Raw genomic sequence first — 19131 nt, 5'->3', positions numbered from 1 at the left:
GTGGCAGCAGGTTGAGCTTTAAAACCAAATTGATTTAGCGCGTGCAAGCGAAAGCATAAGAGGAAAGGGCGGACGCCTGAGTGGGTAGTGCCCAGATTTACAGCTTCAGGCTGCAGCTCCTTGAAGGGTTAGCCCCGGAAGCCAAAAGTTGACTGAGAGCACAGGCAATGAAATGAGATTAATGCAAAACAGCGCGCACAGATGTCGTAAAAAGAGCAAAGCACAAAGCACGTGGCAAATACAAACTCGGAAACGGAGTTGGGAATCGCGTTTCCCTAGCCAAGCAAACCTAAAGAGAGGGGCGAAACTCACTGGCATGGAAAATGCAATTTATTATGCAAAATAAAAAAACACTCTCGAAGTGCGGCCACAAGCAAAGGCAGCCACAGACAGATCTACAGCGACAGGGAGTCATCTGGACAGACAAAACAAAGACCGCACACAATGCGCGTTATTATGGAGCCAACAATAACATAAACCGACGGATATAAACATAATTCAATTTTTATTTAATTCCGTAAAACAAAAACAATAAATTCAGCCCGACTTGCTGCATGCTGGATGGCTAGTGCATCCGTACGGCCAGACGGGCACATTGGAGTTTAGCCAAGCGTCAAGTCGCGTCTGCAACGCGTCGCCCTGGAAGCCAATCGGGCAGGCGAATTGCCACGAAGCCACACGGACCCAACGAGATCTCATGAAGACAAAAAACCAAACCCAAACTCAAGCCTGGCCAGGGCAAACGTCGTTGGCCACAAACTGTTGACTCATTTGAGTGCTGGCGCGGCCAAAACGGGAACTGGCCAAAAAAGTGATGCGGGCGAAAAACTCTTTAGCTGCACTCTGTGTGACGTGGGGGAGTGGAAGTAACACCGAACAGATGGACAGGTCAGTGGTGTTTGAGCCACTTTTATAGAGTTGCACGTGACATTTTGACTCGGGCTCAGGGCAAAGTTGGTTAAAGGTTACGGCGTAAGTGCTGTCAGTTGCAGTGGCTGACCCGAAATGAAGGTGAGATAATTGGATTGACCTAAAGCGGGTTACCTTACGACTACATTTCGGGCAAAGGGCGACTAGACCATGTCCATGTCAAATGATTGTGTAAAATTCTTTTCAAATATTAAAGTTGAGTGCTTTTTTAGTCATAGAAAGAAACTTTATTAAAGCATTCGCATTCGTGGCGATTCGTTTAATCCAACGGCTTAGCTGAAAGTCAGCCAAAGCCTTAAATCAACAGGATGTTCGGCCTGTTTTCGCCTAGGCATATTATTAAGCTCTCCAGTTTGACTTTCCCGTTGTGCTTAATCAGAAAAAGCGCACGCCCACAATAAAAAAATAGTACAACAAGTCGAAGCCTTGCTAATTGCCAACCCAAATCAGAGGGTCCTCCCTTAGGAATAAATTACATAAAATATTTACACGTCAAGTGTCACAAGGCTCTGGCAAAATATACAAAATACACGCAAATGCCACAAAACAATACAAAAAACAACAACAATGGGTCCCAAAAAAGCGACGCAAATTGTTTATTTTTAGCACGTTTATAAGGCCATCAAAAAAGGTTAAGTCAGCGCGGACCCAGCCCAAAAGCCCTTTAATATGACAGGTCGTTCTTGTTGTTGGATTAGGTCACACTTTGCATAATTAATTCAAGATTCCTTTCGAATTTACCCTGATATAAAAACGGAAAAGCTGCGCCCAAAGCTGCGCAGCAATTGCTATAAGATCATATAATAAAATTTACTAAGGGCAAAGTTTAATTATAATGTAGTAAACATTTTAGAATGGTGAAAGGAAGGAATCATATAAGTAAAAGCAAACGTCAAGTTTGTAGTTAAATATTTAAGGGTCTTGCCAATATCGTTTTTGCTCACAGTTTAGTTACAGAATTGGAGTTCAAAGGCAAAAGCGAAAGTTATTTATGCGTAAACATGTGCCTTTGACATGGCATTTTTGCTAGCCGAGTCGAATGTCAACAAACTGCGACCGAAATTAAATATTTGGCTTTGAGGCCTTGGCTGCAATCCTTGCTAGCCACTGGCGCACACACACACACACACACACATAGACACGTGGGGCCAACGTCTAAATAAATTGGTGTCATTTAAAAAATTTCCCAAAGGTGGCATGTTTAACTTGGCATTGGACAACGACAGGGACTCGAACTGGGCATTGGGTCGGCGCAGAGCGCCTTCCACTGTTGGCTTAAGCTTAAAATCAAACCATTTGTTAAAAGCAGGCAGCAGACATGACAACGCTGCATGTATTACACAAACACACACACACACAAATATGTATATATAGACAGGACAATAGCCACTGTGTGTGTGTGTGACGCATGGTTGCAATTTAGCTACTGGCTGAGCTCCTTGGGCTGCGCACTTTAACCGCAATGTACGAGTATAATATTTCAAGCATGATTTCTTATATGGCTTTCAGCTGCTGCCGCTGCTGCTGTTGCTGCTGCTGCCATTGCTGCTGCTCCGCCGACCGACACATTGACCCTCAAACGCAGCGCTGCGCAGCCGGTTGGCCGCCCTTCGTTGCGGCGGCTCTGGGTCAAAGCGAAAGTGGCACATTTTGGGTGAAAATTTGTGCATCTATCTAGGTTACTGTGACAGTCCTCCCTCGAGTTGCTGTTCGGCGTGTGTGTGTGTGTGTGACTATTGTTGTTTTTGCTTTGGCTGTGCAGCATGGCCTACAACACACACCAATACCGACACACACACATACGCAAGACCCAAATAAACATTTTCTGGCCCTCGGACTCACGTGCCACGTGGTTGAACTTGTGCGCCATTTTTATTGCCGTTGCCTGCGCCATTGTTTTTAGCCCGTCTGTTCTCTGTCTCTGTCCCTTTCCCTATCTCCCTCCCCCTCAAGCTGTCCCTGACTCTCGCTTGTTTTTTACACTTTGTTCCTGCTGGTTGTTGATGTTTTTGCTTGCGCAAGATTTCGTTGCCGTTTTATCTGTTTACTTGCCGTCGGTTGCTGCAGCTGCCTCAACCCATCTTACCCCCTCCCCTCTCTAACCCTTTACGAGGATACGAGTTTTTGTTTAACCAAGTGCTTAAGCTCTTTGCGTACTTTGTGGGGGGCAACAGAAACTTTAAAATAAACTTGGCCAACTTCTTAAACCAATTAATTGCAATTTCATGCGTAATTAATTTGAGTTGCATAACGTGTTGCCAAGTTTTAGTTTTCAAATGCAAATGAAAAAGTTTGACAAAAACAGTGCAGCGTCCTATTGTGCATAACTTTATAGCTAAGGAAAATGCAGGCCCGCTTGTCCATGCTCATGCCTAGGCATGCTCTATGAATTGAATTAGAAAATTTAATAAACAAAGTTTGACTTGTGATTAACAAGATAGATATCGATTTCCCCTATCAGAGGTCATTAAAAAGTGAAGAAAAGAATTAAGTCATGTTCATGTCGTCCTCTGCTGACCGGAATGCGGCTCATAAATTGGGTCATTTGCCAATAGCAAGAATGCCACTTGCACTTTCAGTAGCTGCTCGTCCGGCCGAAGCACGTAGCAGAGCCGAATGCCCGTTCAGAGGCCTCCATTAAAATATTAACCTTATAAATTGGGCGGGCAGTGCAGGCGGGGGCGAGAGCTCGTTTCCATACTTTGGCAAACTTGCGTGTGCGACCAGAGAGACAGCAAAATGACACCAGCAGAGAAACGAGCAGAGACAAAGACAGAGACGGGGAGGGGAACGGACGCCCGCACATCCGCAGTCAGCCAGCCGGATAGTTATACCCCTTCGCCGAGCGTTGCCCAACAAGTAGGAAAACTGACAAAGTAGCAGCCAGGCCACTTCCTTTTGTTTAAGCTTGCCTGACACTGGCCATCGGCGGGGGGTAAGTGCTGGTAAAACGGCGCTGCCACATCCTACAACACACACTTGTGCACTCAGATACATGCATGCGGTTCGGTCATCGTGGCCATATTGAATATGCACCGGCCGAGACCCCATAACCAATCTGAACCCGTGCACCCGTTCCATGTTCGTTATAAATTGACCGCATTATTTTGCTCAATTTAACTCGAGTTTGTGGCAAAGTTTTCAACTTAATATCTCATAAGTGCTGAGCGTGCATATTGAACCACCTGCCTCCCCCTTTCCTCTACTGTTACTCGCAGCCTTTTCACATTTCCGCTAAACGCTGCCGGTTGTAAAATTAACAGTGTCCCCTGCCCCGCCTCCCACGGCATGTCCGTTACCACCATTTACCGTTTTACCATTCAGTTTTTCGCTTTCGTTTGGCATAATTTTTTTATTAGGTCACGCCATGGTGGCCATTGCAGTGGCAGCGACGCCAGCTGCATGCACTCTTACTCTTATTTGCTGCATACTTTCGGGTGTCCGTTTAAAATTGCATGCATCCCGCAAAAAAAAAAATAAACAAATAGAAAAACATTTTTCATCTGTAATTTTAATAGCCAACATTATTTAATTGCTTTTAGGGCATGAAAATGCAATTAAATTCGGGTCTTTAAATGTAATTTACCAAATGTTAAATAAATCTACGGATTAATTAGTATATTACGATTGTGCAGGCTTATCTATAGGCATAAATAATCTAGTTTATAGTTATTGGTTTTCCTAATGATTTTAGCATAACTTTATCAATTTATATTGAATGGATTGCCCAAGTCTATAAACCATCTTCATAGATGAAGATAAGTTCAGTGACAAAAGTTATTTTAGGCCATTGTTTTCGCTTTTAATTAAATTGGCTTTGAACTAATGAAGTTAATCCATTTAATTACATAATTTATTTATATCGAATTCTTTAAAGAGTTAACCCAACAACTAAATTAATTAATTAATTTTACCACGCTTTTGTTTGACTTGCCGAAGAGGTAAAAGTTAATGGCATTTGAGTTTATTAAATAAATGTCCATAATCAAATTGATGTTAACTTTAAAGTTCGCGTAGTCTCATAATTATTTTTCGAGCACACTTCAAGCTGAATGGCAGAGCAGAAACTCATTAAAAGAAATGTGCGCCGTTCCGCGTAGACAGCGAAAAAAAAAATTATAATTTAGTACACTTCAGTTTGCCCATTAATAAGGTAGCAGAAGGGGGCAGCTGCGGGCAACCTGTCAACCGCTGCAAGGCCCAAGCCCAACCTAACTAAACATTAAACGAATTTAGGAGGTCAGTCAGATGCGGGGAGCGATAGAGAGGGCGACGATGCTCAAGTGTCTCAGCGCGCGGACAAGGTATGGGGCAAATCAATGTTGGGCGTCGCCACCTGCTGCCACAGCCTGTGGCAAGCAGTCAAGTCCTCTGCTGCTGTCACTCCCTTTGTTTATTTACCCACTCTGCAAGGCAGCTGCTGCTGCTGATGCTGTTTGGTCACATTAAATGAACGCCCAAGTGTCACGTTGCAGTTTATTTTCTGCTTAAAGCGTGCCGCAACAGGACCAAAGCAGGCATTGAGCCTTGTCCAAGTTAAGCTGCGCGCCGTGGCAAATGAAGTTCAGAGGCAACCTAATAGTACACCAAACTACAAGACAGCAGAATCAAGGCAACCAGGCGTTGCACAAAGTGCAGCCACTTCGCAGCAATAGAGCAGAGGCAGCAACAAGCGGCACTGTGCAAATATGTACCCTTTGGACGCGGCAAGTTGTTGCAGTAAGTACATTTAACAAGCTCTCGCACGCAGCTATTTTTCATACTTCGCTTTGTTGGCCAGATAATGAAAATGCGAGTTAAAAGTCGAAAGTTTTTAATATAATTTGGAATTAACTAAAGTGGCAGCACAAGCCGGAGATGTTAGCTGGCGTTCTCTTTGTTGCACGCTCATACTTCCCCTTGCGGCTCATGTTACGTATACGCAGCGTGGAGCTAGTTAAAAGTTTGGCCTACATACGGCTTGCATAACATAGTAGTCATATGGAATTAAAAGTGCTGAATGAAAGACATACCCACCATGAAATTTACACAGCAGCGTGTCTCACTTTAAAAGGCTTTAAATGGAATTTCCTAAAACAATTTGAACTGCAATGCAAATGAGACTTTAGCTCAAATCCAACAGATTTTCGTACATGTGTATCGATGGCATTTTATTATGCTCGGATATGTACGACACCGTCTGTTTGTTGCTGCTTTCCCTTTAGTTCCTGCTCTCAGTTGTGTTTCAGTATCTGGGCTTGTCTGTCGCACCGTTGTCAGACCAAAACTTTCGACTTATCTGTTAAGCCGCATAACTTTGCATAAATATGAAGCTATTCAGCAAAACTACCACAAAGCTTTGCAGTCAGAGCCTGACAGCAGCATAAAAACATAACAAAACTGCCCTTAGACCGCCGCCAACGGCTTTCATGTCAACAGCATCAGTGGCAACAGCTCATCCAACAACAACAACAATAACGAAACTATTGTCTGTCCTTCTTGTGAGGGGTAGAGATTCTGGCATCTTATTATATTTATTATATTAAAAACAACAACGCAAACAAGAGTAGTCAAAAGACTGCGGCAACAACTTTACCGATGACGGCACTACTTTAAGAGATTTGCATAAATTTACCAAAAAAGAAGAACAGTAATAAAAAACAAACAAAATATGTTGAGCACAAGTCAAAGGCCAGGACTACCACACACCACACTCCCCCTTCAGTCATTCATTTAACTGTCAATGCGGCTACGTAAAAACGAATGGCGAAAATTCATAGCGATCTTATACTATATATATATATATATATATATATATTTACATTTAATATATGATTATTACTGATGGCTGGCGCTGCGGGCGGTCTGGGAGCTCATGAATTTATGCGCCATTGTTTTTTGCAGTCGCGTCAACCGCGACGAATTATCGATAAATTTCGAACACAGACAACAACAATGTTGTTGTTGCTGTTGTTATTACAGCTGCCGCTGCTGCAGCAGCTGCCGTTTGAAAAGAACTTTGTTTTTCCGCATGTCTCGCACACACACTCGCCAAATACTTCATTTTATCTGATAGACGCGAGGCGACATGTGGGTGGATGGGTTACGAGTTGAGTGGAGCCGCGCCGAGCCGAGCTGAGCTGAGTGGTTGTCAGTGTACAGGGACAGTCAATCTTTTATATCCTCCCGCACCCATTCATGCCCCCTCATATGCATGCTGTCCCATTCTGTCCGCTATGTCGGCCTGCGGTTGACATGAGAGCTGTCGTCTAGCGTCTGTTTATCCGAACGGGTCGGCGGTTATTGGGGGTTATTGGCCGGCAAGCGTGGCATCGTTCCACACAAATATGTCGTAGGTCAAACAAAATGTTTGTTGATGTTGTTGACGCTCGGTTATGGATTTATGACACTCTGGTCATTGCGGTTGTCAGTTCTTGTTAAAAGTTCCTATTTGACGAAGCTGGCTTATGGTCGGCTCTAGTCTAGAGCAACTTCACGGCTTGGCTAATCAGCCATGCGAGGGCATAGATTTTGCTGCTTATATATGCTGAGCTTGTCAAATTAAACACGCTCTGGCAATAAATGAGCTTGTTATGAATGAGTCTGTGGGGTATGGGATATGCGTTTTATTTACCTTTTGTAGTTTGGGCGCTTGCTCGTTGAACTGCAAATAGAGACAAGAAAAAATCACATTATTAATCGTCCGAACGTGACATTTACGCACACACATACACACACACGCACATGGCGCCATCGTTTATCAATGTGTAAAAATTGTCAGCAGAACTTTGCGCGTATTTCCGTTGAATTGTTGGCTATTAATTCACTGGCCATAACCGGAAACGCCACATTTCGTGGCCATTAATAATGCAACAGCTGTGCCCGTGGTGCTTGTCAATATTAACTAAAACCAATTATGCAGCAATTGACAAACTATTAAATTGCGTATACGACGCGTGGGCCAGCTCGTACAGAAAATTCAATTAAATCAAAAATAAGCTCATGCATTTATGCGCATCCTTTAAACACACACGCACACTTGAACATATTTTTGCTGCTGGCATAGCAACATAAATTGTATGCTACAATTTTTTTAATGCAATTTTCATATGCATGAAAGCAACCAAAATGCAAAGAAATCAGCGCAAATTCAATGAACTCGAAATGGAATCGAAAACTCGACCATAGAAACGGGAGACTGAATGACGGACTGACTATTTGGCTAACTGACTGCAATACACCGAATGCGCAGAATGCTCGCCGCATCAGCGCACATGTTTCATGTCCTTGCTTCCTTTTCTGTGTCTGTGTATTTGTGTGTTTGGGTGTGTGCCGCCGCGTTATGAGAGCTCAACTGCTGGCCGACTTGGCTGGCGTCAACAGGACATGTGCCCCGCCACCAGCCGGGTGTTTACAGCGAAAATATTTACACTGCAGGCATAAAAACTGCATAAATGTGATTATATTTTCATTGGCTTTTATGTTGGCCAGAAGACACAGCGCAGTTAGCGGGACGCCTGGCCCCGTCATGCAATTCGATTGCGATTTCAATTAGCGTAATATGCACTGAAAATTCAACGACAACGACAACGAGTCAAGTACAATACATTGACTAATTCGATTGGACTACAGTGTGGTTAGTAGGAATTACCTGCAATGAAGACCAGAAAAGAGAAAGCGCGAATCGTAGGAGAAAAACAAACCGTAAAAAGAACTTTCTAAAACTTTGACGTAATGAAATTTCTTGGGAATCGACAACAATTTCATAACCTGCTATTTCCTTTAACAATAAACTAATCAGATTTTAGATATTTGCATTTAATAATATGTTGTCTTATGCAAACTGTTTACTGATATTAAATAATACACGCTTTTATCAGCTACATTTATGTGTCCATAATTGCTATAAGCCGAAAAGTGTGCAGCATTATGCCAACTAATTGCCGTTTTATGAACTGTTCGCAACAATTAAAAAAGCATTTGCTTATAGAGCTGCGCAAAGAAGCCACACAAAAGGACAATACAAGCACTTATAGGATCATTACAAATTGATGCTTCCTGTCGGGCAGAGCCAGACGCCTGAAGGCGACAGTTGATAGCAATTGTGTGCTGCATCTAAAGACGCAGACGCGGCGGCAGGCAGCCGGGGCTGAGCAGTGCTAACGGCACTTACGACTTCGTCGCCATCGTTAGAATACCATCTCCTACGCTTCAGTGCAAATCCACAATAGTAAATGTTATCTCTGCAAACATTTGACAATCAGAAATGCTCAAGCCATTGTTTAAAGTAAAAATCGAGCAGCAGCAGCATCAGCCAAACGGACCTATGCACAAACAACGAACCGACTACAGTGGGCTTCGGCCAAAATTCGGCTAAATAAATTTAGCACAGTTTATATAGAAGAAGAAGACAATCACTTGCAAACTAGCCTGTTTTTAGTTTACATTTTCTAGGATTAGCATGCCTTAACCAACTTTCCCTAAAATTAATTATGAATTTCCCTTTTCGAAAAAGAATTTCCCTCGACTAAAATCTCTTGTCTTGAGTAAGCATTTAGCATTTGAATCTTTTAGCTTTTGAAGTCAATTCGTAAAATCTGGTAATGAGTGAAAATCGAAACCGTTGACGAAAATTCATGTCCATGGAGTCGTCAGTGAAAACCGAAATTAAATCACATAAGTACGAGGAAAAAGGAATCATTCGAAATACATAAGAAGTTCTTTAAATGTTGATTATCTTACAACCACTCTGGCCCCACTGTGCGACCCAGTCGTCAAATGGCTGCTGCTGATGCTCTGCTGATGACAAAGCGAAGCCAGCAGCCAGGCAATGGCATCAACTATGAGAAGCAGCTAAAATGCACAAATACAGACAACAATTGGCGCAACGTCGTTGACGTCTCAGCCGGGGTTAAGTTGACAAGAGAATAAGATTGGATTCTGGCTGAGTTCAATTCATTTCCACTTGAGCAAGTACATGCCTTAAAGACGCTCGCTGCTCCCCCACATACAAACACAAACATACGCCCGCCGTGCAAAGCATAAAAGTAGCTACAAGCTGCCGTCCCGGGGCAGTCACAGTGGGTGTTGCAGGCGATGACGTGTCGCCTTGAAAACACTCGCTGCAGTTGTTTGTCTTAGAATTTGACAGCCAAGTGGGTGGGCAGCAACATCAAATTGAAACTACACATCCTGCAGCGGGGCAACAGTAGCAATTTTGCAGCCTTCTGTTGCAACTGGCATTTGGCAGTAATGAAAATGATTATTGTCAAGGGTCGGCAATAACAACAACCCATTTTGGGGCTACAGGCGTACAGAGTTTTCAGTAGAGTGCAACTAAAATCAAGGTATACGATTTAACCACGATTAAAAATTAAGAATCCTTTCACACTAATGACGCACACACTACGAGCAGCAGCTGCCAGCAGCGGGGACAGCTGTCGTGGCAATCCTCATGGCAACCGGCAGCCGGCAAAGCTGTCAGCTCTCATTTGAACGATACTTTGTCTTGCGACATTTCTGCTTCAACTGGCACACGGCGCTGACAACGTGGCTGCCTCCTCTGCCATTGCCTCTGCCTCTGTCGCTGTCGCTGTTGCTGCCAGTGCCAAAAACGTAGATGCTAAAATTTAGGTTAATTGATAATTGATAAAAGCGTTGCAAGTGACTGCTCTTCCTCTTACTGCCTCTCTCTCTCTCTGTGTGTGTGCGCTGCTGTTGTAAATGTGTGGCTCACTTTAACTTTGCCCCATGAATATTTAAACGTGCACCACAGCTGTGTGGGCGTGGCAGTCACTCGTCTAATGCAATGAAATCAAACCACTGCAAATAGTCTGAAGTGTGCGAGCAGCCGCTCTACACAAGAATTCAATATGCAGTAGAGCGCTTCTGGAAGGGGAGAGGGAGGGGGGGGGGGGGCAGCCGCCAACGAGGTCGCACCATTTGACCCATAAACACACGCCTCCGGGCCCCGTCTTTGCGACAGCTAATGAAGAGCCACCACTCACGCACACAAATCATTTATAATGCACACGACAACTGACAATGACTTGTGAATTAATTGATGTAACAATTTGAGAGACACGCCCGAGGCACAGCTCACGACCAAGACGTGGGGTGGTTCGGGGTAGGGGGCGGTGGTCTGTCATAGCGTGCAGTGGGAATTCAATTCGAGTTCAATTCGTCTCCCATTAAATGCCATTATCCATCATTTTACACAAGTCTCCAAGTCGAAATACATTGCGGAAATGCCTGCGGCTGACACAAACAAGCATTCACAATCGGAAATACTACAACACAAAGATACTCACACACACACAAACGCACACACACACAGATAAGCAAATACTCGTAGATACAATGTGCAATGTGTGTGTACTCAAGCAGACAAGTCATATTGTGCCAGTTTTATATATATTTGTGTGTAAACTCGATAATCTATCCCATTCATAAAACATTTCGATCCAAGCTTGTTGTTGAATTTAACATGTATTAAAGTCTTTACGGACAAGCACACAGCTAGTCTTGGATAAAAATTAAATATTTGAAATTTTATTGAATTTTATTAAGTTGCCAAATCCGAAGCACATGCATTTTGTACATTGATTTGTCGCTTGCATAATTTGATTCGATTCCCATGCGGAATCAACTTTCAATCTAAACGGAATTTTATGAAAATTTATTTCTTGACTTCGTGATTTGCAAAGTTTTCAAGTCTATAGTTAGTCTTTTCCCTAGAAACGGACACAACTCTGTCAATTCAAAATTGATTTCCATGTGGATTTTGGTCATAATATCGATTTGAAAAAATGTCTGCTGAATTTTGTATAAGCATCTGTTTTGTCCTCCACCCGTGCTTACTTATGGATAACATTTAAATTCAAAGTAAGTATTGAAAGCTATTTAGAAACAGTTACTAAGCTCGCCCACTGTGCAAGTGCCTTATACTAATGGGAATAGCAAATTGTTTACTTGTATACAGAAAAGTTCGGTTCCATAGTAGGAGGCTTAACACAAAAATTGCATTAAACGGCAACAATGGAGCGGAAAGAGTCGGGCGACTGGCATCGCATGGGCTCCCCAATAGAAAAGCTTTAATATTTTATGATCAAACCAAGCTACTCGATTGTGTGGTGTGTGGGCTGTGTCAATAAAAGCAAACTTGGCTTTTAAAACAATCGAGTGACGACATGGAAAATTAGTTTACGCAACCAGTGCCAAGTCGTTGCCAGTCAGGATGCATCCTTCAAGCGAGCCAAGGAGAAGCTGTGCTAAGTCAACTCGATGCAAGTCAATCAGCCGGAAGTCGAAGAGCAACAAGAAACGAGCGGCGGCAACAAGAGTCCAAAAACTTTGCCAGCTCACGTACCAGCGTGGGGTAGTAGTAGAAGGTAGTATTAGGGGGCCGGTGTCGGGATGGGGGCCAGTGCCAAGAAAGTGGCAACTTCTGATGTGGCAGCTGCTGCTGCTGCAATTGTTGGCACTAACTTGCCGTTGAAGTGGATTTGCTTGCTTCACTTTTTACTCCAAGCAGAAACAAAATTGTTTTTCCTGGCTGCTGCTTGCAACACGCACAACCCCCGTCAACGCCACCCTCGTCCTCCGCTTCCTTGCCCGCATACCCGCTTATTCCACCCGCAACACACTTAATTGAGTGCAAAGCTGGCGCTGCAGCGCGCGGATTTAACTTTGGACAACTTGAATTGATTCAAAAGTTTCATTGTTGGCACAAAGCATGCCAAAGCGTAGACGAGACCAGGATGAAGCGAGCCGGGGCTGGGATTTGTGCCATTGGCAAAAGCAATAGAGTATTCTTTGCTTGATTGGCCACTTGATTGATGTTACAAATTATGGATGAAGTAGTGCAAGTGCCTTTCAAATGTTAATTACGGAAATGGCAGCTCATTTAGCTGGTCGTGTCAAACCGCATTATCATAAAACACTACAATAAGTATACGCCACGAGGGCCAGAACAAGGCCTACAAGCGGTTTTAGCATGCCAGAAACAAAGTTTAAGTATATATCAGGCTGACAATCGCAGGGCAAGAAATAGAATTTATTACATCCACAGCAATTACAATTACACACACACATACATATACATACACATACATGTATGTGTGTGTGTGTCTTTAGCTGCGTATCCTGACAACTCAGAAAATATATCGAAGCACAAATTAAACTGCAAGTGGAACAGCAAAGTAATGGCAACTGCAGCTTCAGGATGCTGAGTGCCAGCAGAGCACAGAAAATAAACTGAAATAAAAATTGTGTTAAAACTGTAACAGGCAGGAAGAGGAGCAAAGGGCACAGAGACAGGGGTCTGAGTGGGGGCGAGACACCAGTTCGTTTGGTATTTAATTTTCTACTATAAATTTCTGTTGCTGGCCAAAAACAAATAAAGGGATTTCAGGGCGGGAATTGTAGTGTGCAGAAATGAACAACTATCAAAGCATTTGCGGTTAGCCGAGTTAGCTCTGTTGACTCTCGTCCACTCTTCCGTTCCGCAAATTGGCTGGGATTATATGTTTGGGTGCGAGATTGGCTATTGGAATTGGTTATAACAGGGCTCAAAATCAATTTATAGCTACTGGATTTTTGGGGTTGCATTTCAATGCGGCCAATGCCGATTAGTTCGGGACTATCGAGTGTGCCGGTGCTCAATAATTTTCTCATTAGTAGCTACAGCACGCACAGCATGCCAGGAAGCCGAAAGCGCAAAGCCGTCGGGTCACTGCTAGTGACCCCGTGTCTCATAAATAAGTTGGCAATAAATAAATATGGGCAAAAACTGGGCTCAGCAGCGGGCAAAGCCTTACATAAAAACCGAACAGGGTACACAATAAATAACGAAATAATTTTTAACAAACAGAACGAACATTTCTTGGCCCTATTTAGCGATATGGCCAGGCTCCTGGACCAAGCTTCCAGACAAACCACAATCCTTAAAACATAAAAGCGCATTATACACCCTTGTAATTGTGGCCTTCAATGTACAAACAACAACAACAAGTACAACACTGGCAGCAACTACAACTAAAGCTTGTGCTCTGCAAGACACACAGGAAACAAATTTGTAAATGCTCGACCTTGAGATATCCTTATAGCTTATGATAAATGAGGGAAGCTGCGTGCCAGTTTTTAAGAAGCCTAAGAAAAAGGCGTGTCTACTAAACGGAAAAAGTAAAACAAAACAAACTTTGTCTGTCTGATTGAATATTTATAACAAATCAGAAAAGTTATGAAAAATGATCTATTAGTAAATGAATGCGCAAAAATATACTTCGTTTACAAATATAATATAAGCTTTTAAATTATAATTAAGTGGCTGTTTAATGTTGATCAGTTTGTCAACTGTCAACTGTGTACAAGATTTAAGCAAGAAGACAAGAAAAACTTTTACTGAGTTTAAGTTTTTAAGTTTTCTGCAAGCTACCAAGTTTGACAAACTCGACACTTTGACGCCTCAGTTATCAGTGGAAGCATCTTATTTTAGCACTCGTAAAAGGCAAAAATAATATAAAACACCCTGCACCAATAAGGTCAAAGAGGTATATGTATGTGCGGGCAAATATAAATGTCCTTGCTGCGGCTAGCGGTCGACAACGGCAAGTTTTGGCGCACGTTCGGGGCGCCCACTTCCTGGCATGGAATCCATTGCAGGCATAGCTGTAAATCACAGTGGACATTGCAGCAGCAGCAACAACATCAGCTGAAAAGGTGGGCACAGGCAAGTGGCCCAAACGCCGTTGCAGCAATATTAAATTTATAAATTATTATCGCCGTACAGAAACACGCAGCCAAGGCGCCAAGGCTCGAGGACCAAAAGCACATAACTTTATTATTAGCCGAAAATCTGGAAAGCAAAGTGCGTTAATAAAAATCGCAGAGCACATCAAAATCCCGTCCCCTCCAGGATTATGTTTGAACATTGTCTCAGTTTATCTGGGCTTACAGCACGCCGCGGGCTATCAGTGTCTTCTGTTGTTGCCTCGGATCAAGTTTGCGTACGCAACTTAAAGTTGCATGTTAACTCGATGTGCGTTGGTTGCCCAAAGCGTCAGCTCCCCGTGCTTCTGGGAGGCGGCAGGTTGGCAAACTTTTTGGGGAAATTGAGCAATAAACCTTACAACACATTTGCCCAGCACACAGCACACACACAGCGGCACAGGGCATCGAACATTGCGTCCGTTGGGGCGGGTAGCGGGGCCACACACAAACAAAGCGCAAACAAAGAGCGGATCGCGTGAAAAAAGGTACCCGGGAGCTGAGTCAAGGCAAAGGGCCCGCCTCGGGGGCATTGCAACCGCGCTGCCACATGCAGTCGGCTTGCCACAGTGGCTTTTGTGGCCGATGCGCAGAATTTGTAAAATTTAAATTGAAGTGCTGCAAAAGAAAGCGAGCGAACTTCAGACACCATCAACGATTACACCAGATGACAGACTGCATCAAGTCAAGGCAGAAAGTGAGTATTACTTTCTATTAACCCAAATTTTAATAAAGCTCTATTAAAACATAAAACAGTTCTCATTTGTTAACATAGATCTATCTTTCCTTTAAGTAAATAATTCCTTAAATTGCTTAAAAATTATCCCACTGACAGCTCAAAGTACTCCTCGAGGGCAGCTCTGTGAATAGTTTGTCAATCGCTTTAGATAATGACTCCATTTCGGATAACTGCAAGCCATTTATAACCATATCCAGTCTCTGCTTTCTGATTTGGCTTGTTAAATAAATTCGACCCTCTGCAAGCGACCAGAAACTCCTACAATATGCAGCATCTGTTTTCGCAGCAGTGGCAAACCGTCAGCATATTGCAGAAGGTCTGTTTACTGCTGCTTGGGGCAGACCTCACTGACCAGAAAGTGGCGACCATTGGGCGACCAGTGGCGACGTGTTTCCCTCGGGAGCCACTAAAGTTCAAGTCGCAGCCACAGCGAAGGAAACGCTTAGGAGAGATGGCCCACAATAATGGCTGACAAGCACAAGCCATAAAATGCAATGCCAACAGCAACAAATGTCCCCTCACACACACACACACACACACACACACCCGCGCAGCATCCCTTGGCCATCCAGTGGAGCTGCAGACTGGCTGCTTTGCATAGTCAACTGATTTTGATGGCATTTTCGCACAGCTTAAAACAATTTGCCATAACGCTTTTACGGCATTGCAATGTCATGATGTCAGAGAAGCGAGGATAAAGTTAAGCAGTCCGTAGGCGGCCAGGGGAGGGAAGAGAGTGGGGAGCGGAGGCAGCTGCCCTTTAACTGTGTACAAATTGAAACAGCGAGCTGGAAATGGAAACGGCCAGTCGCGAGGCTGATAACAAATGCTCATAAAACTCAACTGAAATTGCTTTCTCTTGCTTTCTTGACGGCCACTGAAAATGCATTTCCGCCATGTGTGAGCGGCTATTTGGAGTGTGTGTCTGTGTGTGTGTGTGTATGGCCGACTGGCAGAAGGGGGCGTGACTGTTGCAACATGCAACTGTTAAAAGCAACGGACGCGCAGCACGCAATGAGGAGAGCCAGTCGAAATCCGAAGCGCAGACTACTTTTGTTTAAAAGTTAAAAAAGTTGAAAAGTTGAACGGTGCGCCGAAAAGCGTGCTTTAGTTTGGCTCTTGGACAGAGCACGCATTAAATAAGCCAAAAATAATAATAATAATAAAAATAATAATAGCATAGTAATAACGAGCTCCGGCAGTTTGCTACTTTGAAACTTTGCTTGTTTGCCCGTTTGGTCCGACTTCTGTAACTTTTGCCGCCAACGAGTGGGCGTGGCAATTCCATTGGGTTGCCCAGGCACGATGCCAAACGTTGCGCCTGCCTTGCACATTGCACAAAGTTACCAAGCAGCTCAGAGCAGCAGGTGAGGATTACGAAATGTTTTGCCTGAAAACTATTAAAGCGCCCAGGCTTATTACTCTTGATATTAGTTAGGCAGCCAGCAAAAGGCACTCAACTTCGGCATCGACCTGTCAGCAGTGTATTAAAAGGAATATTTGATTTTTTCAAGGCAGTCTTCGATGCAGGTGCTGGCCATGTGTCGTTAACAAGTTCATGTTAAACAGAAACTTCATTATTATGCATTTATGTGGGCGCACACCGTTCGCCCTGCCCCCACTCTGTGGTCCAAATCCTGCCAGAGCCAATCCCATTTGCTGGTCTAGTACCACAGCAGGCGAGTGTCTGCGCACGAATCACTAAAATGTTCACAAAAGTTAAACTTCCGTTTCCTGCCGCCGCTGCTGCCAGCGGAAGTAAGTAAAGCTTTTCAACATTAAAAAGATGTAAAGCACCGCGACAGCGAAAACGAAAAAACATACAAGAAGTAAGACAAATTTTTCTAGAGCAGCCAAACACTAATACCCTATTCGAAATTCTGGTAATACTTTTGGAAATGTTCAAGATGGAGGGCTTTAGTTAAAAGCATTTTCATAGAATATTACTGAACAACATGCGAATATATTTGTGATCTTTTTAAAGGGAGCACGAAGAACAATCGATTTTTTTCATATGACAACTTTGTTGATTGGTCACATAAGTTGATTTAAAAATAGATTAAGGAAATAAAATTAATGTTTTTAATTTGATATGGGCCGAAATGAACTTTTAGTTATCTTAAGTCTACGAAACGCATTTCTATTTTGAATCCGAGTAGTTTTTCACTTCATTTGCTGCAAACAATGTCACAAAGTTGTAATACCCTTTGGTAAATGGTTGAAAATTGCAAAATAGCAGCTAAAACTGTGCAAAAAACACTAACACACACTCACACACACACACGCACAAGCACATACGAGCAGAACACATACGTACTCATTCTCGCATATATTGTATATATCTAGAGCTGACGGAAGGCTCGACCTGACAGTGGGAAGCATGCAGATAAGCTGCGTCAACTTACTCGAAATACCAGAGGCCCCACCAAAAAAGGGCTTAAAGAATATGATCGACGAGGGGATACCCTAAGCTTCGGACTAAAGACGATAGTTTTTTAAGGTAAGTCATTAATTATCGCAAAAATGGCTTTAAATAAAGTTCACAATATGCCTGAATACGTAAATAAATATATTCAATTTCTATAGTTGTAGTTTTGAATAGAATTAAGGCAAGAAAAATAAGATAAGCTGTAGCAGAGTATGTTGTTACAAAGACTGAATAACATATAAGTATTAGATATATGACTTTCTAACAAAGCCTCGTTTACACATGCTTTGAGTACAGGGTATAAATAACACCGTGTGAGCTGCAAGACAGCGAAATATTGCGGGAATATTCAAAACATGCGCTTAAAAGTATTTCGCAGCACACGACAGCGGCAGCGGCAAGAACATTAAAAAAAGAATATAGAAAAAGAAAACTGCTGTTGAGGCCAAAAGTTACCGCTAAAATATGCAGCACACTTAGCGGGGCAAGAGTGGGACGTGCGAGTCACGTGCCGCCACCTGGAAACGGGCTTTGTTTAAAAATGACCCGCATGGCCCGCAAATATTTTGCAACGTTGTGGCTTTAGGCAGATAGTTGCCTATGATTAGTGGAAGAACTCCGAAATGGAAACGATGCTGGGCAGCCAGTTAAGGCCACCCGGGATAATCAATCACATGCAACGAAACGACAACCAACTAGCCAAGGATTAGGAGCGCAAATGGAGGCGCGCAAAAAAATAAAGAAGGTAAAAGGAAAAAAGTAAAAGTTAAAGATGGCTGAAAAACTGCCAACAAAAAGCTGCAAACGTGACAAAATTAGTGAACAATGGACGCAGGAAGAACCTTATGAACTCACTCGATGCGAATAGAATGTGATCCCCCAGGCCACAGTTAGACAATGACAATGACAACAACAGCAACAACAACAACATCGTTCAACTAAATGTGGTCACTGCAGCGAACAAAAGAGTCGGACAATGACAACGAGGTAGTCGAGGTGGAAGACCATATTAAAAAGGCATAAAGCCCCCCGAACCCGCAGTGCAGACAAAAGCGGGCCACCGGGCTTTATGGTAGCTCTGGAAATGGCCACATAATAGCAAGCACTCACACACACTGACACACTCACACAAGCACACACATAGAAACAGATGCACATATGTGACTTGGTTCAGGCAGCCATCCCCCGGCCCATGGGCAATTGGCGTGGTGGCAAATTGAAAGCGAAACTCAACGGAAAAACCCAACGAAAGGAAACTAAAAATCAAACGTTTGACCTTTGATGAGTC

At 43.3% G+C, this 19131-nt stretch overlaps 1 protein-coding gene across 3 annotated transcripts in view; it reads right to left on the bottom strand.

The window, feature by feature from the left end:
* The window catches only part of app (Palmitoyltransferase app), a 52564-nt gene that overhangs the window by 22921 nt on the left and 10512 nt on the right, over positions 1-19131 (bottom strand). For all 3 annotated transcript variants that reach the window (XM_064691251.1, XM_064691252.1, XM_064691253.1), the window contains exon 3: positions 7544-7573. The gene's annotated coding sequence lies outside the window, so the exon portion shown is untranslated. The remainder of the gene's footprint in view (positions 1-7543; positions 7574-19131) is intronic.

This window comes from Drosophila montana, unplaced genomic scaffold, assembly GCF_035044405.1.
Source record: "Drosophila montana isolate Dmon_TW-CO22-7 unplaced genomic scaffold, ASM3504440v1 contig_3438_1, whole genome shotgun sequence".
NCBI lineage: Eukaryota > Metazoa > Arthropoda > Insecta > Diptera > Drosophilidae > Drosophila > Drosophila montana.
This window is presented reverse-complemented; position numbering and strand designations above follow the sequence as displayed.